The 25,135-nt window shown below is 35.4% G+C and overlaps 1 protein-coding gene and 2 long non-coding RNA genes across 14 annotated transcripts in view; 2 read left to right on the forward strand and 1 right to left on the reverse strand.

The window, feature by feature from the left end:
- The window catches only part of KCNC2 (potassium voltage-gated channel subfamily C member 2), a 185,875-nt gene that overhangs the window by 91,080 nt on the left and 69,660 nt on the right, over positions 1 to 25,135 (forward strand). The gene's annotated exons all lie outside the window — the stretch shown is intronic.
- LOC115304756 lies at positions 1,545 to 5,984 on the reverse strand. Its single transcript, XR_003914599.1, has 2 exons — positions 5,468 to 5,984; positions 1,545 to 2,059 (listed from the first exon to the last, which is right to left on the reverse strand). It is a non-coding gene; the product is annotated as an uncharacterized LOC115304756 (long non-coding RNA).
- LOC115304755 lies at positions 3,728 to 9,092 on the forward strand. The gene is made up of 3 exons (XR_003914598.1): positions 3,728 to 3,877; positions 6,157 to 6,234; positions 8,770 to 9,092. It is a non-coding gene; the product is annotated as an uncharacterized LOC115304755 (long non-coding RNA).

Here is a 25,135-nt window from a genome sequence, read left to right on the forward strand (position 1 = left end):
ATGAAACTGCTTTCACTGTTGTGCTTAAGTGGTACCTTAAAGTCATATAATGATGCTAGAGAAACATTTATACTTTAAAAAAATGAGCAAGGTTTATATGCTGATCTTCAATTATTTCTATACAAAATTTATATTTACTCTTTGAAGGAATATAGTTAATTTAAAATAAGTGTTTGATCTTGTTGGATAGGGGTTTTTGCATCTAGAATTTGCCAAACACTCAATTTTTTAAACATAGCACTTGATAAAATATTCTTATAAATTATCAAGGCAGATTGGCCTTAGACCTAAATTAAAATATCCTCAGATTAAAATAAATCTGAGTTCCAAACAATAAATTTCTTGTAGTAAAACAAGACCTACAAGACTACCAGATATTTTCCCAGCTTTCTGGTTTTAACTGGTAACTGATGTTTCATTGTATAATCTAAGCAAACATTAGATGATAATGAATAGTCCATCGATGAACATGACAATTTCCTACTTGCTGCTTTGCTTTGATGTCTTTTAATTGTATTAGTCCTATTTGCCCTAACAAATCAACTAAGACAATGCTTAAATTTTTCTATTTTATTTACTAAAAAAAACCATACTTAATAGATTTTAATATGCTTTGACATGACCTACTTTGATACTGAAGCTGTGTAGAGGAAGAGAATCCTCTTTATGTTAAACATGGCATTATTCATCAGTTCATAAGAACTAAGTCTAAGATCACACAACCACAGATGGGGAGTTGGGACTAGAATCTTGCTCTTTGGATCCTGAATTCTGGGAACTTTTTATTACATGGTCATTCTTATGTTTTGCTTCAAAGATGTGTGAGCTAAGTTTTCTAGAAGGTTGAGACTTAAACAATGGAATATAAAGTTTAAAGACCCTTAGGATATGGTCTGTGTTTTTATTGAAATTGTGTCATGGTGTATGCTCATTCAGCTTAGCTTTTTCAGTCACTTAACAAAGCTTCAAGAAACAATCTTATTCATGTGAATATGGATTATAAAAAGATAGCTGCCATTTACTGAGTATGTGCCAGATGTTAAGCAACAAGCCTGCATTATTCAATACAATACTTGAATAATTTCTAATGGGGGCATACTGTTTTTTGTTTTTGTTTTTTTGGTTTATTTATTTTGGGGCAGGGAGTTCAGGGGGAGAGGGAGGGAGGGAGGGAGGGAGGGAGGGAGGGAGAGAGAGAGAGAGAGAGAGAGAGAGAGAGAGAGAGAGAGAAAGAAAATCTCAAATAGGTTCCATGCTCAGTGCAGAACCCAACATGGAGCTAGATCTTATTAATTGTGAGATCATCAAGAGTCAGATGTTAAACTGACTGAATCACCCAGGCACCCCAGAGTGTACTATTATTAACTGGATTTTACAGGTGAGGAAAAGTCAGGAATATAGTAAAGCCAGTGAATAGCAGCAACAGAATGAAAACCCTTATGTTGGACTTCAGAACCGTCAGCTTTGAACTAGTATTCTCTGCTCTTCAGATTTTTTAAAAATAAAACTTTATGTTGATAGATCATTATATATATAAAAAAGACACTCATCAAGGAAATTTATTGGAAAATGTTACACTTAACAAACTTAACTTGTAATTCATACTGTGTTTCTTTCAACATTGGTAGGTATAATGGGAAGCTTAGGGGTTTGGATTCTCATCTTTATGGGTACAGAATGGGCCCTGTTTCTTTCCACCATATAAATGGCACTGGGACTCTATAAGACAAGATCCTATGCCCATCCTATAGAATTGTTGTAGGATTTGGGTGACAAATCCTGTTGGGTGCCCCTGCTCATGATTGTGTGAAATAGATCCTGTTTTTCTTCTTCCTTCACACCAACAGTGAACTTTATTGAACTCTATCCTTGAGTCTAAGGAGGGCAGAAATGGCGTCATTCTTCTGGTGGTTAAAGGACTAATGTTCTTGCGTTGATGGTGGTGGCGGTGGAACTTGGCTTTTGATTTCTCCAAATGGCTTCTCTCTTTCATGCATCATCCTCTTAAGTACTTTGGATGGGCCACTGCAGGATATAAGTCTTGAGTAGAGTTGGCTGGCTGCATGTGAGAATTCAGGTCACCCACTGTAGACACTGAGTCAGAGTTCAAGAACTAACAACCCAGAGCTCTGTGTTCTGAAACTTTCTCATGAACCTGCAGAGGTCTTGCGTGAGATCGCTTAAACACAAAAGACCTCACCTTTCTCCTCTGTGAAGTAGATGTAACCAAGAATCACCAGGAATACCAGAAACAGAATGGAGAATTTTCCTCTGACATTACAACTGAGCTGACAAATGACTAGCACTTATTTTAATCCACCACATATGCCTATGAGAAATGAATGCTTTTACTCCACAGGAAATTCCAAAAGAAATAGGACCAAGCACTCTGGGTACAGCTGCAGAGAGTATCTGAATCACATGCCGAATATTAACCAAAGTAATACAACATTCTGCTTTCAATAACTAATCAAAAAGCACAATTAAACAAGGAGTGATTATGGTCCTGTGACAAAGGCAATCGCTCCCTCAGGGACCTTCTTTGACTTCCTCCCACCCTGATATTTTTTCCTAGCACTTATCACAGCTTTCATTTTCTAGTTATATGTGTGATTACTTATTTAGCATCTGTTCCCTCCTGAGGGTATGGATCGTGTCTGTTTTTGCACTGCCATGGCCTTAGTATCTCTCCCTATGCCTGGCCGTACACTAAGTAACTGATTGTAGAATGAAAAAGGAGATTTGTTAGCAAATTGTCCCAAATCAGGTGACTTGATAGGGACAATTTTTGGCTCCTCTAAGACTCACAAAAGAGAGAATTTTGGAAACAAAGCAAGTGCAATGAATAGGAAATCCATCAAAATTATATATATATTTAGAGCTAAATGGAGAAGTTAATAGGACTGGTCATAGAGATCTATAGTATTGGGAACTAGGCGGTAAGATGAATTAAGAACTGGAAACATTTTAAGGGCTAGGAATGGAACAACAGAAGGCATCAATGCCAGTCTTGGCATGGCAAATCATGTGGCCACAGAGAAATGTACACATAGGTCTAGAGTAGATAGAAGCAGACTCCGTACAGAGGCTGCTGTTGGAGAATTGCTCATATCAGCTGCAGACATGAGTAGAAGGAGAGAGAATCTAGCATCTCTTGTTGTTAAAAAAATACATAAAGTATTTTTTTTTGATTCGTCATTAGAGCTAGTTTATAAAAAAATGTTTCAATGATTAAAAGCAAATGAAAAGACGTAGGCAGCTAAGAAATGGGAGCATCATCTCAAAACCTTTGAAAAACACACAGTGGAGGCCCTCTCTAGTCATTCCCACTTCTCCTCTCAAAGACATCCTTTCTGAGGACCAGCAACTGCTTTTCCTGGCAGGATAATTAATAGCCATGTGCCAAGCAATGCTTTGTAAGAGACTTTCTTTGTTGCCAGAATCTTTCATCAAATTTAGCACTTTTGTGTTGGGCTAAGAACAATCCTTTGATGGCTCTGGCCTCATTTGTGGCCTCAGTCCAAGCAGAGCTTTAGAATCTCAAAAGGGTGCCATTCCCTAGGACTTAGGAGATAGCATACAGATTTGTTACTGCTGCAAGCAAAACTGGCTGGGCTCAAGGAATGACATCATAAAGAAGTGCTGCTACATGCATGCAGTCCCAGCTGTAGATCCTGCTTGATTTAGAATATGGGGCTGAAGGAGGCTAGCAGGAGGAGGCCACAGCTCCTGGGGGAAGGCCAGGACAGGATGCTGTCTGACAAGCCTTTTTGCCAGGATGCCCAGGAATCTGTGGTTTGCGCTCTAGCATAAATCGATCCTAAATGTCGATGAGACACTGCTGCCATATTGTGGAATTTCTGCAACTATTGAAATGGTAAAGTAGTTGGGATTAATGGGAAGTGGGAAGTGAGTTGGTTTGAATGCCCGTTACATGCAGATGGCTAGAAATATTGAACTGAAGCTTATAAGACACTTAACTTTCTGTTTTGTTTGTTTTATATTTATTACATTTAAATCCCCAGCCCCTCTATTAATTATAAGTGAGATATAGAGGATGGGCTGGAAGCCCTCCTTGAAAGCTTTATGCAGGGTATAGTAACTGTCTGAGTCATTTGATCCCCAATTTGGTTTCACAGTGGTATTTTAAAGCCAATTAGAGTATATTCCTCATTTAGTTGTGATGTCATCCATTTCTAAAACTGTCATGTGTAGTTGTTGTTGCTTAAGAGAGCATGATAAACTCTTTCCATACATTGTGTTAATCCTCAAAAAAAGGCTTTGAAGTAAATTTCGTTATCCCCATTTTACATGTAAGGAAACTGGAAACTGTCACATACAGAGAGATGCCACTCACGTAGCAGAGTTGGGGCTGTTTCCGACTCAAAGTCTGTGCTCTTAACTCCAGCACTATGTAGATTTCTTGGGCAAGGGAGCCTTCATTAACGCAAACAGTGGAGAGTGATGGAACCAGTCTGACTTGGATGTCAGAAGAACTGGTTTCAAGTGCTGGCCCAGTTGGCCAGTTGCTGGATGAGTTTTCTTGATTAAGTCACTAACTTCCCTGAACCTGTTTATTCATCTCTGTATTGGAGATTATTATTATTCTTATCCTACGTCATAGCATTAGTTTGAGGATCGTATGGGAAAGAACTTTACAAATAATAAAATAATATATAATACTCATTATTTTTAACCAAACTCTTTTCCTAATCTCCACTAGAAATTATCTCACACTTTCTTTCTGTGCTTACATTTGGCAAAAGCCACTTTTCAAAGAAAACTTAAAATTTGAAGTTACATGTGAAATGGCTCTTTGGCAGTTTTTCCATGGCATTTTGTTGTATTCCTGGAAACCACTGTTGGCAGCCTCAGGTCCCAGAATTGCAGTTATCATATTGTGCATTGTATATATCAATCGGTTCAATAGGGCCATGGGGTGAAAAGTAAATGCCTAAAAGGATACAGTGAGAGAGGATGTCAAGCAGACAAACTCCCTGGAAATGTTGTTTTATTCTTTGTTATTTCAGTGTCTCGCTATGTTTAGGCGGACTCTCACCAGGCCAGGTAACTTACAGTAAATTAATCAGAAGTAAGGTGCACATGCTATATTTGGCTTATAAGCAAATTCCCTTCTCTTGTGCTTGGACCTCGGGAAAGCATAACATCCAGGGAGATCACATTCACTTCTTCTAGTTAGATGTTCTTTGTCTGACAGTGTTTTAAAGGGATGTAATGCATAATACAATCTCTTTCCTGGTTGATTGCACTGGGCCCTGAATGCAACTTCTGCCCATTTCTTACCTGATTTTCTACATATTGGCTAGAGTAAGTTTTCTAAAGTTTAAACCATACCCCACTGCTTCCCTGCTTAAGGTCAGTTTCCATTGTAACCAGAATAAAATCTGTCCTCTTAACTTGTAATGCCCAGACTTTGCTTCTGACTTAAAATCTCCTGCTTACTCACAGCATTTCAGCCACTCTGCCCTTCTGCTCTTCATCAGCTTGTTTCAAGACTTGATCTTTGATTTTCTTCTGCTTGGGATGCTCTTTCTCCTGATTCTTACAAGGCAGCTTTCTCTGCATTGAGGTTGACATTCAAAGGTCACTTCTTCAGAGAGGCCTTCCCAAAGTACATCCTACAAGCCTGCCAGCCAAAGTAATATAGCCACCTTGTTGCTTTCATTTTGCTTATCAGTAGTATCTGAAGTTATTTTACTTATTTGCTTCCATGCACATTATCTCTTCTCCCCATTCGATTGTCAGCCAATCCACAATAACGATTATGCATCGTCCTCGCTGTACTCTGGGGGTCTGGCACATACTAGTCATTCAGTAATGGTTGTCAGTAAATGACCAAAGATCATTTAACTGAGAGTTCTTGGTCTAGTCACTTATGCTGTCTGAGATTTGTCTTGTTTTATGTATCTAAAAGGGATAATAACACCTCTTCCATTTACTCTCAGGGATTTTGTGAAGCTCTCTGCAGGTGTTAGTATTGACATTTTAAAGCCTTGTGTTAGGACTGAAGTTACAAAGATAACAATGGGTCCTATTGTGAGGAAAGTAAAGTGTAGTGATGTAGGCAAGTACATAAACAACTTTGGCCCACACTGATTACTATGCGGAAATACTGAGTTGCACCTTTCTTTCCAGGGTGCCATTCAGTTTGTAGTATGGAGTGCCAAACTTCATTGCCCTAAAGTTCATCCATATGCCCTTCATAAAAAAAAGGTAAAGGTAGTATAAGTGCCATATATTTAGTGCATTATACTATGGAATATATTACATATATTTTACTCTATATGCTACTATTATTATTTGTATATTTTATGAATATGAACTTTAATCATTGCCCTCTCTACCTTAATCCTTCCAAACCTAGGACTTCTGATATTTAGTTTATTCTCAAATATTGCTGATTTCTTCCTTTTCTTTTTTATGTTCTTTGAACATCCTTCAGTATTACCATTCTTAAGGAGCAATGATGAAAATTGTAGTAAAGTAATTGGAGATATCAAACAACATTTGGCTGTAGGAGTTATTTGGACTCTCTAAGACTACCCGTGGTCCTAACAATTCTGAAAAAAGAAAGTCAGCATGACAGTCTTTCTTGGGATAGTGGTTATAGGTAATTTATGTAAATTGTCTGTTTTTTTATTGGTGGCTGTAGTCAACATAATAAAAGCAATGCAGGGCCTGCCTGTTGACAGTGTAGCTTGTTTCTTCCTCGTTTTTTCCTCCTTTGTATATTTTGAAAGGAGCAGGCAAAATGAATTCAAAACAAAACATTCTGAGAGTATCAGAAAGAACAAGAAACATTAGGCCTTTAATCCCAGAAGTTCTTAAAATGTGGTGACAAATTTGTAATTAAATCTGGAAATTCTTTTTGTCTTCTCTTTCTTTCTCTTTTCTTTTTTTGACTGCAATGCAATGCAAAAAAAAAAAAAAAAAGAAAAAAGAAAAGAAAAGAAAAGAAAAAAAAAGAAAAGGCCCAATTACCAGTGATAATGAAAGTCAGGGAGTAACTGTGTCCAAAACAGAAGAAAAAAATGTGTCGCTATGTGAATGGAATCTTAGGGAGACAATTGCAGAGGAAAGCTTTCTTATGCTGGGCTGGAAATTACAGCTGGAGCAAATGAGATGGCATCCTTTAGAGTTGGAAAATTAAGGCAAGGCTGTTTCTTTGGAGGTGGGTGGGCTTCAGGGAATAAGTTGTATCCACCATGAGTTGCAGGTGTGTGTGCAGGGACTTAGTCTGGGGCATCCTCCGAGGGGGGTTCAGGGTGAGATCACCAGGACGGACAATGATAGGAAGGGGATATCCTGCTGCCTGACCCTTCCTTTGTTACTGTTTTGTTCCATTTGTTTGTTACCTAGTGATCTAAATTTCAGGATGAAATACCGTGTTTTGTCTTTAATTCCTACTGTTTGTATTTGGCTGTTTTAAAATGCTGGTTTGCCTTTTCAGGATTTTCCTCTATTGGAATGTATATATTCATCCAATTCCCTCAGAATATTAATTTTATTTGAATCTAAATTAAAAAATAATATTACATGTGTTGGAAGAATTCATAACAGTGATTTTTAGTAGCTGCTTTTATAGTCTGCTTTTTAAAATCTAATGATATTTACTTTCACTTTATGATTGTGATTATAATTATTATTTTATAATGAGAAATTCCAACAATACCACTGGGAGACAATATTCTTTGGATGTTCTCTTTGAGGCAGGGAGCATGAAGTCCTGGTTGAGCTCCACTGTTTCTATGGTTTCTTTTGGACATTCCTGTTAAACATGTAAATCTAGATTCTTTAGCCAGCTTCAGAAGTCACAGCTCAGTAACTCCCCAAAACAGTGGGACTGAACTATATTATGCTCCCTTTTTAAAGTTATAATTCCCCAACCTTTGGGTTCTGCGAAATGCAAACAACCTTTTTATTCCAGCAAATGGAATTAGATGGGTTTATGCTAAAAAACCTATCACTGCATAATCTAAAGCACAGGTTCTTTGACAGGCTAGTCACTTAATATTTGTTCAGCACTGTGCCAGGCTCTGCAGGGAGCCCAAGAGAAAGTAAATTATAGTTGCTTTTCTCTAGGTGCATGTATTTTTTGGGGGTAGTTTAAATAAATGTATTCAAAGAATTGAATCCAGGGATGCGTTTCAGGTATGCACAGTAATGTCCTTATATTCATTTTTCTGGGGAGGCTATCTAGGGGTTTCATTAGATTCATAAATAATTATGTGTAGAAAATAAATTAAGAATTGCACAAATAGAGAAATCAACAGGTGCCAATCTGCAAGTCAGATTCCAAGTGTACCAGGCATTCAGGGAAGAGATATTAGTGTGGCTTTCATTAATTTAGAAAAGCATTATAACATGTTGGGTCCTTAGGAATCTGCTATCCAGAGGAGAAGGTGAGCAGAATTCCAGACAAAAGCATTGAAAATCATCTACCTCCTAAACTTGGAAACAAGACATAAGGCACACTGTGTTTTTGATATAGAATCATCAATGAATAAATAGAATGAATGAAATATATGAAGTTATATGAAACTGGGTATGAATTTAGGCTTTGCCACTTACTAGCTATGTGGTCAGAATCTCTCTGAAGCTCAGTTCTCTCACCTGTAAAATTGAATAGTAATACCTAACCTCATAGAAATCTCATAAATATCAAATGAGATAATATATAAAAGGCTTCTGGCAGAGATCTTGGTTCATATTAGAAATTCTATAAGTAACAGTTCTCTTCTCTTTTAGGTTCTAAGTGTGATGACATTTGGCACAGATCACAATAAGTGGCAGTGAAAGGCAGGAATGCAGCGTTGACTGGGGTTATTAAAGAAGGGGTCATGGAAGCATGCAAAGAACTGATTGGATTCCAAAAGGCAGAAGAAAATTGGAAGGCATTTGGGGAGAAAATGATACAAATAGAAGCATAGATAAAGGAAATACTATGATATGAGTAACTCTTGGAACAGAGAAGATTCCAGATCCTTTGCACTAGACTAGAAGCAGACTTAACTCCTCACGTCACTTAGGCTTTGATCAAATGTTTGTGATGTAATTTCTTTGCGATGTAATTTCCTAACTGAAATATTGTCTTCTAACATTTCCTTGACCTGATATATATTGCCTGAAAGCACTTACCCAGTAGTACATTATAGAACACAGGCTCAGGAGGATGAGTTTTAGTCCACTTTGCTCTCTACTATATTTCTGCTGCCAGAGCAATGTCTGATAGTTATGAAAATTCCCTATGCATTCTTTGAATAAATGAATGATGCTTATAAATAGAGTATTTATGTATAAGAATCTAAGATATTTGCTGACAGTAAGAAGGGGCCAATTTGGCAACCATCCACAATTTTTTCTTTTGACTTTAATTTTTTTTTTTGTTTAGGACTATCTTTTATTAACACATACCTACCCATAACTGGTTTTGAGTCTCTAAGCCAAAATGTCAAAAGAACTCCCAAAATGTCAAAAGAACTCTCATTTTGGTTGAATATTTTATATATTACTTCATCAGATTTGAGTTTTTCATTTAGCTTTGAATTAAAAACTGAGTTAATTTCAAATGAAAATCAGATTAATTAAATTTTTGATTTCTCTTTTATCTTAAGCCGTGGTCTCTCTAGGGAATTAAACTTCATAAACAGTGTGTGTGTGTGTGTGTGTGTGTGTGTGTGTGTGTGTGTGTGTGTGGAGTTACTTTGGGTAAGCCCAAAGTAGATTACAAATAAATAAGCCATAATTACGTTGGCTTCTGTTGATTAAAAAAAGAAAAAATGTCTTTCCTAGAGGAGATGTTGAGTGGCCAGATGCCCCATGTCTTATGATCCAAGATAGAAGGACCATATGCCCTGTGCTGAACCATGGATAAGACTAACTTCAGGATCAAAATACAACTGTATTGTGAATTTACAAAAATGGTTTCTGAGATTTAGGTGGCAGTTTTTTATAAATGGTGAGCAGCCCATGTATTCTTAGTTATGCTAAACTCCAGTGGAAGAGAAAGTGGTGTGATATCTGGAGCTGGAGGCAATGGGTTAGGGGATGCTGTGAGGAAGTTAACACGCCAAGATTTCTGGCATCAGATGGTGTGATTCTTTTATAAACACAACCCCTAAATTCAAGAGCATTTTGGGAGATTATACTGCACTAAATTCTCCATCTTTTTTTCCCCTTGGAAAATTACAGCAGAAATAGTGGTTTTGTTGTTGTTGTTGTTTGTTTGTTTGTTTTAAAGGAGAACACGGAAATAGTGGTTTTAATATCTGGATGATCAGAGTCTGCATATCCAAATGACAAATACATTAAGGTTGAGAATTTAGCATTCAAGAGATAAAGGTCTTTTCTTATAAAAATTAAGTACGTTTACCTTAATGGTCCAAATTTCTTGGTATGAAAATTGTGATTAATGTCAGTACCTTAATTTTAAAACATTTAAATTGTCAAATGGTGCACCGTTATGTGTATATATTCACCTTGAACACTGCAGATATTCAAGTGTTGGGAGATATATAATTATAAGCATGATTTTCTATCATATAAAGTCCTTTTTACTTTTGGTGTTTTCTGACTACACTTGGTTGCTTATTGCTTAGCCTTTAAAATAAATTGTAAATTTAATTCAGGTTTTCTAGTTAAACTACATTGATTCTGCTTTGTTTAGATTTGGGAATTCTTTTATGGAATTTCAGTTTCCTGTCATTAGAATATCAAGGCAATGCTGATTGTCAAGAAAAGACTTGATATTTGTGTACTCTAGGCCACATTTGCTCTCTGACATTTTTAAATTGTTAGTTTTAGCATGATGACTTTTTATCAGTATTTTGTCCTTCATATGATTATAATTAATCAAAAGTAATGTACTTATAATTTCTTCTAGACCCTTGGTCTCTTCATGCTGAAAACTGGATCAAAGATAAACAAAAGGGAGAAAATGGGGAAAGGAGGGACATAACAGAAGTTTTAGATGAGGTAGACTAAATGATATGACCAGATTTGAGACAGTAATAGAGTACAGGAACAGGCAATTGTAGAAAGAATTGACCAAAAAGAAAAAAAAGAAAATAGCACAAAAATGTTTCAATATTAAAAAAATCTTCTGGTTCTTAGAAGTTTTATTAAAACTTCCTAATTCTTAAGATAAGTACTGAGCTATTTTTTTAGCTCTTATTTATTAATAATGATGATACTCAGATTTGTAAGATTCCTTCTGAGTAGATCTTCAGCTATTTCTAAAATAAATTTTCTTTTTCTTTTTATGATACATTTTGTTAATTTAATTTTGATTAGTTTTTGGCCAAGAATTAAGAAAAACATTTAGAAAATGCCCTTTTAGTAAGCTTGTCAGTTATCTTTCATCATTTCTAAATTTATTTGTTGATAGCCTATATAATTTCTTAATTTAAAAAGTTTAAAATATATTGTAAATTTTTGATTGCCAAGTACATGGTGCATTTTTATAAATATTATTTAGTCCTAAACATGAATAGAAATTCAGTACTAATAGTATAAAACATTATTTGATAGATTCAAAGATAGATAGAAAATATAGGTCAACATAACTGAGCTTTTAGTTGTGTTTTTCAGACCCCTCATTCCTTAAAAAAACCTATTTGCTCTGTATTCTGTCCTAATAGGAAAGAAGTAAATTGACATCTCATACTATAGTTGTATATTTATCAAGATTTATGGTACTTTTATCAAATTAACTTTTTATATTTGACTGCAAAGCTTATAGAAAGTCTTTGTATATTACCACTTACATGATTACATATTGTGCCTCTTGTCCTATTTAATGCTTGGACTCGACTCTACTGATATTACCACTCTATTTTCCTTCTGTTTGTGTTTGTCTAATGGTTGACCATCATTTTATTTTTAGCTCTTTGCTTTATGTGTGCTTTTAAAGAAAAAGATGGGGTTTGGTGTTTAATTTGTTTGTTTGTTTGTTTCTAGTGGCCTCTCTTCTGTAAATAAGAGAAATTAGCCAAGTAGTCACAGCCATATTGTATAGACATCAGTGTAATTATTGATAGCTTTATTGTATGATTTTTATTTCTGCTTTCGGGAATTTTCTAGTTTTCATTATTTCCTCTCTTATGAATTGATAAGAAGTTTCTTCCCTTTGAACTTACAAATCTAGTGCTTTTAGCTCATCTTTCTAGTCTGCTGGTGCTTACTTTCCTATTTGCATTGTTACTTTAAAATTCGTATTTTGTGATTATTCTAAAAAAGAAACAAGTGCAATGTTCCTCCATCCACAAAAGAAGATAACTGTTTAGAGTGCAGGTATATCCCACCTATTTCAAACTTACTTTTAGTCTCTAGAATTTGAGGAGATAGATTAATATTCCTAATTCAGATTTATTAGGCTCTTTGTTAACATATCACTTTAGATTTTAAAAATAGGAGATGAGGATTAAGGAATGCGCTTGCCGTGATCAGCACTGGGTGTTGTATGGAAGTGTTGGATCACTATGCTGCACACCTGAAACTAATAGTATACCGTATGTTAACTAAGTGGAATTTAAATAAAAGCTTGAAGTAAGAACCTCCTTACTTAGTGACAATGCCAGATTTTGGCAACTTTCAAAAAAAGCTCATATCCTACTGCTGACAATATCCTACTGCTTACCTAAATATATTCCCTAGAGAAACTATCACATCAAGAAATAAGAATAAAAGTTTTCATAGCAATAGAGCTTGTAACTGCTAACTAACCTCTGGGATGCTCCAAAAGGAAAATAGACAAACTTTGCAGTGGATTCATTCAATGGATTATTATTGTGATGTGAAAACAGATCATCCACAAAAAAAATGCATAAATTTAAGGAGCATATTATTATTCCATCAAAATAAGTTCCAGAAAATTGCATATAATCTTAGTTTTTATAAATCTTATAAAACAAGGAAAGCAAAGAGTATATCATATAAAGATTTAAAAAACCCATAAATTTAGAAAGAGCAAGGAAATGATAGTGGTCACTGCTGTTACAGTGAGGCAAAGAAATTGTAGCCTAGAGTCAAGATGTGGGGACGGTCAGGTGGTTGGTTCACAAGTATTCATTTTCTTATTGTGCTGTCTTACTTTTATACATGTAACATATTGTACAAGTAAAAACACTACATTAAAAGATCTCAGAAAAGGAAGGTATATTTATTACATAGCCTATCAATTGTCAGCCTCTTCAAGGAGATCATCCATGTAGATTTATCTGTGTGCTTTATAAGGCTTATGGCTTGCCATTCTTTCTTCTCTTCTGCCCCATCCTGTAGTCTCCAGTCTTGCTCAATTGATTTTTGGCATCTTCTCATGTATTTTCCTCAGATGGGATTACATGGGTGACATATTTTCAGAATCTCTGCCTATCGAGAAATATATTTTTATCTTTCCAGGTGATAGGTGTCTTGTCTGGGTACGAGTTCTTGATCACAGTCCTTTTCTCAATGGTCTGTGAATATTAGCTTCTCCCTTTTGGGATGTCAGGTTAGTTCAAAGGCTAGTCTGATGCTTTTTATTACCAAAGTTAGTTACTTTGTATGGAAAGTTGAAAGAGTTTACCTCATTTTAGAAATTCAGAATAATTTACAGGAATACATATAAAAAATAAGATTTTTCCTTTCCATTAGTCCTTTCTGGGTTGTGGTGAATTTTTCAATCTGCAGCTCAAATGTTTCTTCAGTCAAAAAACATTTTGTCTATTGTTGGCTTGATTATTCTCTCTCCTCCATCTGTTCCTTTGCTTTCATCTGAAACTTTTATTTTTTGCATATCAAATCTCCTGTATTTTTCCTTCAGACTCAACTTTTTTCCCGTGAATTTTTATATTCTTGTATTTTTTCCATTTTGAGATATTCTTGTTCATTCATCTTTGCCAATTCTTAAATGTTGTCATCTTCACTTTTATTTCCTGTAGTAATTTCTTTTATATTCCAGATTACTTTTCAAGACCTAAGGGATACCCTTATATGGTCTTACTGCTCTTTCTCAGCTTCAAGTTATTATCAGATTCTCCTTAGTGAACTATTGAAAATAAAAGCTTTCAGTTTGGGATCTCCTGCTTGAAATTCCTCCCATAAGTGTCAGGGTTCCATTGCCTGTTGGTAACCATCAAATCAGGTTATGAAGGCTCATAAGTGCTGGCATACCAGGGAAGGATATAACCCCAATAGATTTTTGTTCCTTTGTGTCTTCAGTGAATAGACATGGACTTGAAATCTGATGAGGCACCATGAAGAAGCTTCTCAGATGCTCCCAGACCTGTTGGTGGGCGTGGGAGGGGCAATGTAAGCCTTAATACCCACTCAACTTGAAAGATAGTTAGCAACATGGCCTTAATTATGGCTCCTCTATAGGTTCTCAGACCCTGCATGACCATGACCTCCTTAAAATAATGCAGATCTTCTCAGAAGTTATATCTGGGTGAACCAAGGTTCACATAATCACCACACGCCATTGGTTTCTGGACTCCAGTAAGACACAGTAGAGTGAACAATTTATCTTCTGTGGTTGCTGTCTTGAACCATAGAACACAAGGCAGTATGGTGGGAACATTAAAGTTTAAGTTTAGGAGATGCTGTCTCTCAGAATCTCCCAGGTCTTTCTAAAAGACTGATTAGTTATACATAGGAGATAAATACCATTTATGAGGTTTATTATGTTAGTTTTACTTTTAAGTCTTCACATCAGTCTCTCTAGATATATAATAATTGCCCCATTTTAAGGGAAGGAGCTGAGGTATGAGTAAATAAGTAACCTGCCCACAGGGGCATTAGGAAGTGCCTAAGATTTCAACTCCAATTTGTCTGGATTCTAAACTTTGTACTCTTTCCAATAGATAAATCTCTTTCCAAATTACCTTAAACTTGATTGCAGAGAAGTTGTGAGAGTGCCTTTTTCCTTTCTAGCACATTCATGAAAATATTACTTTGGAATGATATTTACTGTCAAGTTTAATGGCTGTATCTAATAGTTTGAATTTCCCCTGAACTGCTTTAGGAAAAAATGCTTGAATGTCCATGCCCAACAAAACTATCTCAGCCTTGAAACTATCTCATGTATTGATGAACACACTGCTTCCTCTTTGGTTTAGCATAGATTTAAGCCAAGAATCCACTTTTATGAAGCCGTGAGGGCTTGTGGGGGAAAGTTGTAATTGCTGGGTTTTTGTGAAATTCAGCATCTGTTCGGGAATGGAAAAGAGAATTAAAGGCTTAGTCATGGTAAATAGTTGTCTCAATTCTGAGCTTCTTTTTCAAATAATTGCTTCTAAGGTGAATGGTTAAACAATATTGGAGAAATTGTTCTAGAGGCTTTGGAGGGCTAAAAGGAAGAAGATCAGAAGGTCTCTTTTTCCTGCTCTGAAATAGTCATCAGTTCAATAAACATGAAAAAGATAGGATAAACATGAATATGCAAATATAATTATTTTACATAGCTATACTCAGAAATAAATTTTAGTCCCCCTATTTTTTCTTCCTCTGATTTTTTATTAAAAATTGGTCTCAAACTCACTGCCGTAAGATAAGGTATTAAGGAACAAAGTAGAGGGGAGGTAGAATGGCTTAAGAAATATGGATATTTCCGAGCTTATTAAAACTTATGAAGCAGGAGAGAGAAATGCATCATTACGATTAGGTTAGGAAAGATGAGGCAAGCAAAGGTCCGATCATGATAGCAGACATCTCATTTTGTGTTGTTCCAGACCCCTTTCTAAATACTTTGTTCGTATTATCTTGTTATCCTGTAATAATATTATTATCCTATAATATCCTATAATAATTCATTAAATTTAAAACAGATTTTTTCCTATTTAGTAGATATGGAAAGTAAAGATCAGAGAAGTTAAATAGCTTTCCCAAGGTCCACAGTCTATTGCATATATGTTTTTTTAAGACATTAGTAATTCTGAGTCAAAATCCAGACTGTAAATTAATTTTCTTGGATACATTCAGCTAACTGTGGAGAGGTCATTTTACAGAGAGGTGAGTGGAAAATAACCCAAAACATGGTGCCAGATATCTGCTTGACATTTATTTATTAATTTATTCAGCAAACATTCTTACTATTGATTAAAATAATGTGTCAGCTCCCAGAGGTCATGGGCCAAAGGACAGTTCAAGTGACTTTTTCCCCCTACTCTGCAAAGAAATTGTTTTCTTTTTTTTTTTCTGTTCTTTTTATCTTTTTTATCTTTTGTGAAGTGAATATAGGATTTCAAAGTAAATTAGGTTTATATGCAGGATTCTGCTTGTTACTTTCAGAAACTAAGAGGTCTGGAGAGGTCTGTGTTTTACTATGCATTGGGTAAAAGTAATTCTCTTGTAGCTTTTCCTGAATATTTTAGAAATCAATGACTTAGGCCTATTTTTCTCTGTTTGCTCTTCTGCTTACTTAAAAATTTATATTCTTTATGATTGCCATCATGACATTCCTTTTACTCTTCTGAGTTTTACACTTAAAAATTATAGCTATGTTACATAGAGGTATTTGTGGGAAACATATTTGAATAAACAGATGCATTTTGTTTTCCTTCCACTCTTCAGTTGAAACCGTACATTTAGAAGAGATTTGAGAAGATTGATTGGCCAAGCCATTAATCAGAGGTTAGTTTTAGAGAAATCTTTCTGTTTCTGACCGAGGTTAGTAAAATAGACTAAACGTTTTGTATAATACCTAAAAGATGGAAAATACTATTTTACTTCTATGTGTATTTGAATTAATAACAATTTTATATCCAAAGTTCTTAGTAATGAGCAATTATCTTTAGTCTTTCAACTCTTATCATATCCTTGTGTTATATTCTTTTTTTTTTTTTGGATTATCTTGCTAACATAAATGAAAAAAAATTTTTCCGACAGAAAATGGAGTTGATTCTAAAAACTATTATTCATTAGTATGTACTGGTGCTTGCATAATATTGGCTTTCCCTAAATATTAACATGTGGTGAATTAAAAATGTATTTTTGAAATTGAATTTATGAGTTGTTTTATTGCTGATGTCAGTTTTCTCCATAGTGATGCCGGGATCATGACATACTTAATGGACTAAGCCATGTGCCTACTACATAGTTGATAATCAGTACTAGTGGTAGTGGTGATTTTTTTTTATTACTTTTTGTTTCATTGTGATAATAGCACCAATCTGAAAGAAACCTGTGTGTGCACCTATCTGCATAGAATGCCCATATCCTCATCCTTTGCTTTCTTCCTATTCCTATGAATGAGCTTTTCCTCCTATCTGAGAACATTCTCTACTTGGGTTAAGTACATGCATTTTTCTCATCTCCTCAATGACCCGTTTCCAACAGTTTTCCTGTTGCTATTGCTCTCTTCTCTCACGACTTTCTCTTTTACCACTGGAATAATTCTCTTCAGCATAGAAACATACTACAATTTGTTTTAGCCACAATGTTATTTCTCTGCTCTCTTTTATAGTAAAATTTCTCAAGAGTTCCATATTTCCTCTCTTGTTCACTGTCCTACCAGTCTTGCTTGAACCTACCACCTTCAGGCTTTCAGCCCTCAGTTTCACAGAGACTACTCTTTTTAAGAACACCAACGACCTCTTGCTGCTAAAATGAATGTGACGTCATCAGTCCTTGACAACACAAACATTTGTCAACAGCATTTGATACAAGTGATCATTCATTCCATCCTGCTCTAACCAATTGCTCTACAGATCATCTAGTTTCCCTTCCACCTTCTGCCTGCTTCTTCTCATTCTCTCCTGCTGTTTTCTCCTCTGCTTAATGTCCTAATGATTGAGTTCTCTAGGAGCTCAGTCCTCAAAACTTCAATCTATTTCCCTCTGTAGGTGATCTCTTCTAGTCTAAGATATTTGAATTCTACAAATAGGCTGTGCATATAGGCCTCTTCTCTAAACTCTACATTCTTGTATTCAATTGCTTTAATTGATATTTCTTCCCAGTTGCCTTATAGCTTCCATAGTAGGCTTAACATACACCCAAATTAAATTCTGGGGATCTCTACCTCTGCTTCTCTAAAATGTCTTCCCCATCTCAAAATGTGGCAACTTTATCCTATGATTTGTTTGTGGCCAAAAACACGAGTCAAGTTTAGCCTCTCTCTCTCTCTCTTTTTAAATATTTTTTAAGTGTTTATTTATTTCTGAGAGGGAGAGAGGAGAGAAAATGCATGAGTGGAGGAAGAGCATTGAGAGAAGGAGACCCGGCTCTGAGCTGTCAGTATAGAGCCTGACATGGGGCTCAAACCCATGAACCATATAATCATGACCTGAGCCAAAGCCAGATGCTTAACTGATTGAGCAACCCAGGCACCTCATCCTTTCTCTTTTTTACTCCCTATATCCTATGCCTTAGGAAATTCTATTTACTGCACCTTCTAAGTTTATCTAGGATTTGATACTTACTCCTATCGCCACTGCCACTACCCAAGTCCAAGTCAATATCATCTCACATTTACTTGTACAATAGCTTCCTACCAGGCCTCCCCACCTTGACACCTTTCTTCCTGGTCCATTCTTGACCAGAATACCCTTCAGCTCAAAATCCAACAATGACATCTTATTATTCTCAAAGTAAAAGCCAAGTCCTTCCAAGGCTCTATGGACCTAGGTTTCCACTTATCACTGATTTCACTTCTGTTAGTCTATCTCTTGGTTTATTCTGCTTATGCTACACTGGTCTTCTTTTAAAAGTCTTTTTTTTAAATGTTTATTTATTTTTTTGAGAGAGAGATGGAGTGTGAGTGGGAGAGCAGCAGAGAGAGAGGGAGACACATATTCCAAAGGAGGCTCCAGGCTCTGAGCTGTCAGCACAGCTCAATGGGGCTTAAACTCATGAGCCATGAGATTTGGCCTGAACCAAAGTCAGATGCTTAACTGACTGAGCCACCCAGGTGGCCTTTATACTGGTTTTCTTGAAGCTAATCATAGAAGTTAAGCATTCTTTAGCTTTAGGACCCTTGCACCTGCTATTCCCTTTGGTAGAATGCTCTTCCCCCCCAGATATCTGCATGTTACACATATTTACCTCCTTCAGTCCTCTCTTTAAATATCATTTCTGCAGTAAGGAGATTTAAAATAGTAAATCTTCACTCCCTGTACACATAGACTTTCCTGCTCCACTGATTTACTTTCTTTTTCTCCAAAGACTAACAGTCTATACATTTCACTTGAATATGCCTGTTTTCAGACTTCCTTACTAGAATACAATTTCCCTAGTCAGGGACTTTGTTATGTTTTGATCCTAGCTTCATTTCAAGCCCCTAGATCAGGGCCTGATGTGTAAAGTAGGTGCTCAAAAATTACTTGTTGAGTAAATGGATTGTAATTATTGTCATTAATTTTGAGAACATGCTTTTATTACTTAAATAGCAATACAACCTAGTGGTGAGATTCTTGGATTTGGAACCATACCTTCTTGCTTTGAATCCTGCCTCATTTACTTTGTTTGACCATGGGTAACTTATTTAACTATTCTGTATGTCAGTTTCTTTATGTATATATACTATATATATATGTGTATATATACTGCACAGGGCTGTTATAAAGCTAAATAAGCTGATGTTTGTAAAGTATTTGGGTATTTGGAGAGCATTTAAAATAGGACCTGGTAATATAAATCCAAGGTAAGAGTTTATTATTACTAAATTCATATGAGAACTAGACATATTTCAAAACAATGCTCGGAAATAAAAAATATCGCTGTATTTTGATTACATTTATATATTGCTATATTTGATTATATTATATATTTTGATAGTTTCATTATACCCAACCATTAATGTTGACTCTTTCAGCCCATGTTTTGGAAGAGAACACATGGTACCAATCCCTGCATATAAGTGTTACATTGTTCAATAAATGTAAGGTTTTGGAATCAGATTTCTGGTCCCAGTTCTCCTACTAGCTGTGTGGCTTTACGTTACTAATGTTAAATTTCATGGACCTCATTTTAAAATGGGATACTTATGCATTGTAAAGCTCTGGCATAATAAGCAAATGTGATAACAGATATAGAGTGCTCTGCAGAATTGTTGATATTAAGTAAATCAATAACTCAATAACTCTGTCAGTGAAGAATAAGGATCAGTTCCCCAGAGCATGTAAGTATTGCTTCAATATATTACAGAAAGTTACTCAACTGGTGGAATTTTATAAATGGCTATATTTTCAGCTCTCAAGACAGTGGATAAGGACAAATCATAGCCTTTATTTAACAATTCTACGCAACAACAATAAGGAAAGAAAGAAACCTCACACATTTGGGAACCATGAGAGTGGATATAGAGCCCATACATCCATTCTGACTCACAGTTGGAAATTTCCAGTAACGTACACTGGCTTGTTTGTTTTCCATGGAATTGGGTTTAACCCTTTTAATTGTCAGAGATTATTTTTTTCAAGCAGTTCAGTACCCTCCTCTTAGGAAAAGCTGGAACATGTCTTCAACATTCTCAATCTCCTGTCCTGGTGTCCTGGCTGTTTGTCAGGCTGGCGTTTGCCGACGCATCTCATGTCTCAGTGCTCTTCTCCCAACTGTGAAGACCTGCTTTGAGAAAAGTGTTAGTCACAATTTTTTATATCATATATGAGGTTCCAACCAAAACATTCCATTTCATATATTGTTATTTGAAACAAATTATCTTGTAAAATTGAAGGCTTTGCCCACTGTTAAAAAATCTATTGTCAGTAACCATGTACAGGAAAAGGAAGTATTCCATACTCAGTGGGCCCTTCCTAAAAACTTCTGAAACTCACCATTTGGTGAGAACTTAATTTTTTCTGCATTGCCCCTAATTACCTACATTAAGATATAACTCTTTCATCTTAAAAACTAAAAAAAACAAACAAACCCAACATGCATGTATGTATATGTATATGTATACATATATGTAATTAGAAATGTGTTTGTACACATACATAAACATCTATAATTAGAAATCCTACTTTTCTTTGGCCACTGGTAATGAATTTTATGGGGGGAGTTCTACAACAATATAGACACTGCGGAAGTGTTCAGAGAACACATAGTTTTTACTGAAGGCCATGTTGGCTGTGTTTACTTCCTGGGATAGCAACTGGGGCTCCCCAAATTAGAGGTATGTAACCAGTGCCAATGTCACCTTAGTCATCTAATTAGCATTTAATGATTATATTTGAAAAACTATTCCAAGTGATGGAATTTTCCTCTGGAAAAAAAGAGTCAAATCTGCCCTACTGTATAATTCTCTCTTTTGTCTCTACTCTCTTTTTGAAAATAGCTTATTTTCCTTCTCTCTTGATTCCTGTGAATACACAGAAAAATGGTTGTTTAGAAAAAGCTGTTACCATTCCCTTTTAGAAAGGAGCTGCTTGTCTTAGGAAAATAACCTGATTTCTTCTTCCCTCTTAAAGAGGCTGGGTGAGAATGAAGATCCCGTCTCATTGGCTAAGAGCTTCATACACTCTCCATTGATGAAATCACCCTGCGAAAGCACAGTTTGAGAGCACTGCACGTTAAGAAATTATTCTTGACCTATCTTTCGGGCCATTGACTTTCTTGTGCTGGTCAGTCCATTGAGATGTACTATTATTATTTCCCATTTGATTATGTGTGTGCATATGCTGTCAGTTTGCATTGCTGGGATAAGCAGTTTGAACTTGATGATTTGGTGTTTTAAATGCCATCTCTTCCCCTTAAATGAAATCTCATTTTCTGGCAATTTCAAGGCTTGTTAAATTTGGCTACAGAGGAATATATATATGCAATTTTAATTTTCCTTTTCTGCTCTCATCTTTTTCTCCTGGTGCTGAGAATAAGGAAATATTCCATAGCATTACTAGTAGCACACCCAATGCTTTGAAAATTTGAATTAAAGTGGATAACAAGGAACCTTTAGTTTGGGTCCTTTCGATTTCCTAAGGAGGAAGTATGTTTACTTATGTTAGCTCTTAGGAAGAAAAGGTGATCTTAAGGATTAGCTAAATTTCCTCTTTTTTAAGGATGTTCTTTTTGTGGATGTCAGTTTCTTTATGCTCACACACTGAATCAACTAGTTCTTGTTTATTGTTGTTCTGCTAAATTCAGAGATGCACCCTCAAAGAGTGTAACAGACCAAATGACCAACTCTGACCCAAGATGTGGCTTCTTGGCAGATCACATCAAAACTTCCTTTAGGTTTTCCCAGAATAATTCCAACCTGTGATATTGCCCCAGAATGAAATAGCAAGTCTCTGAACACTGTGTGACCTGGAATTTAACCATTCTCATCAAAGTGAAAACATGTAGTTAGAATAGTCATATTTTATCAAGTAAAACATGATAAAAACTGCCCTCTTACCTATGTTGGATTGACTTTTTGAGTAGGTATATGGCACATGGGTTATAAATCTCCCTAATTAGAAAGCTTATCTTACCAATTTTGTACATGTGTAAGGTTTGCAGTCTTAACACAAAGGACCTAATAGTAGGTGGAAAAGTCTCATGTCCAAAATGCCAAATGAGTCTGCCACTAAGATTACAATTCACAGTTGAAATATTGATTTGAAATTATCAATACTTTTCTAATGGAAAAGAGGAAACATTCTCCTTTTATTTGTGGTTTCTTTCCCTAAAAACAAATTATCATACATAATTCAGTGTTATAATTTATTAACATGCCAGAAAGTGATTGAAGATTCTTTCAACCAGGCCTACTCAGTAGGACAAGGCTGATTTCCTTGTCCAATACCATAGAAAACCATGTGGTATGTATATAGGCAAAACTGGCTACATATCCTTCCAACACACAGATGCAACTACTGTTGTCCAGAAAAATCAGGAATCACCATAAGTCATACTATATTGAAAACATACAAGACACATTTATTCTTCTTTAAGTTATTAGGTAGTGAGTTCTCACTAGTAAGTTATATCAGTAAATATATATTAATATATTTTTATATATGATAAATATTTGTAGTTCTAAATATTTCTATATTGTTTAATATTTACTTGTTCTCACTAATAGAATGATTAACATTTGAAATAAAAAACAATTTTTTTCAAAAATTTTCACAGTAACTTTGTGAACTAAAAATGAAATAATGTATGTGAAATTACTTTGAAAAGTTAAAGAATTTATGGCCTTAAGATTTTATAAATAATATAATCTGAATTCAATGTCATGTCATAGTGGCTAAGAAAGCTACATCTTCTTCCCTTTCATTTATCATCCAATAGAATTAGGCATTTTAACATTTAAAGAGCCCTAAAAAGAAATTGAGTGCCATTGAGGTTAATTGATTTGGTCAGCTTTGCAGAGGTGATAAGGACTTAAATCTCCTGACCCCCATTTAACAACATTTCCATATAATTCTCACTTGTGACCAGACCCAAGGTTAGAAATCTCATAAATAAGAGAAGGATAGGAATTTAATGCAATGTGTTAAAACACCTAAGCTTCAGAAAAAAGTAAATGGCCAAATATGTGAGTTAAATCCGATTAATTCAACTGGAGCAATTGCCACTTAAGCATTGATCTTTTTGTGGTTACACTGGGGTATGATCTTGCAGTTTCAGAGTGATCTTGATTTATAGCCTCTAGAAAAACACTCCCCGTTTGTTCAAGTCATTTGGAAAGAATGTATTTTCATGACCAATATCAAATTGTTCGTATGATCCCACCCAAAAAATGCAGTATGTTTATATGGGAGTGGATGCCAAGGGAAACTGAAAAGCTATGCTTGTATTTTTAATGGACACATTTCTTTTGCCACTCCAGGCATTTTGGACTATATACCAAAGGGCAGGAATAGAAGCTTCTTCATAAGATTTTCTTTATGCTTCACCCAATCCTGTCATTCCAAGGACTTCTCAGATCACTGTATCGGCAATAATTTTATGGAGCAAACTGTATATGTGCCCCTTACCAGTCAACCAATAAAGAAACAAACAAATAAATTTGTTTAACAGTCAACCGAATCTGTGACCTTCTAATCAGGCCAATTTGAATTGCTTATTCTTGGAATTCTGGTCTGACTTGAAAGGCCCCCTGTACTATTCCTTAAAAACTGTGATGAGAGAGAAATTAACAGATCCAATGAGAAGATGACCTATTCTCAGAAGCCAGGAAGGGCAACAGGAAGAGAGTGTGGTTAGAGATACCTCAGAGTTCATCAAGATAAGAGTCCTGAGAATTAATGCCATCTAAAGTCACATTGCTCTTTTAATATGCATTATATGTTCCAACATTTATTGTTTTATGGTTTCTATGTGTTTTCACTACCAGGTTTTTTTGTTTGGCAATATTCTCTTTCTTTTTCTTGTTTTGGTTCCCTATAGGTTTTCAGAAGTCCAAGTCACCCATGGTTCTCTAAAGTAATACTGAAAAGCTCTGATTAATTGAATTATTCCATGAATTTTGTATCTATGCATATCTTTCTATAATGACTTTAAAAAAACTATCCTTCTATTATTGAACCATAGACTTAATTTTTGAAAATAAATGTTTATTGACATAGGATTTTCCTTTAAAAAGGAAAAAGGACCCATTTTAGATCAGAATTTGATGACTTTTGATGAATATATTCGGTTGGAAGCAACACTTTATTCAAGAAAAAAGATTACTATCATTCCAAAATGTGATGCCTCATTATATTCAGCCTTGCCCCTGCCCAGTCATCTAAGCCCTTAGAAATCACTGATCTGTTTATTCCAGATGTCATATAAATGGCATTATACAAGGTGTACCTTTTTGTGTCTGGTTTCTTTCAATTAGGATGATGCTTTTGAGATCCACCAATGTTGCTGCTATTTGTTGCTGTATAAGTTTTTACTGTATGCATCTGTCACAACCTGTTGATTTATTCATCTGTTGATGGAAATTTGGGTGGTTTCCAGTTTTGGGGAATTGTGAATGGACAATTTGTGTATAGGTCTTTGACACAAATTTTTAATTCTTTTGGGTAATTACCCTGTGAATGGAATTATTGAGTCATATGGTAGATGCACTTATAACTTTGTAAGAAACTGCCAAACTGATGTCCAAAGTATTCGTACCATTTTGCCTTCTCACCAGGAAATGTATGAGAGTTCCAGTTTTAATGCATCTTTTTCAGCACTTTTTATTGGCTGCTTCCCACCCTTTAATTTTGGTCATTCTAAT

Source organism: Suricata suricatta, chromosome 10 (assembly GCF_006229205.1).
Source record: "Suricata suricatta isolate VVHF042 chromosome 10, meerkat_22Aug2017_6uvM2_HiC, whole genome shotgun sequence".
NCBI classification, from domain to species: Eukaryota; Metazoa; Chordata; class Mammalia; order Carnivora; family Herpestidae; genus Suricata; species Suricata suricatta.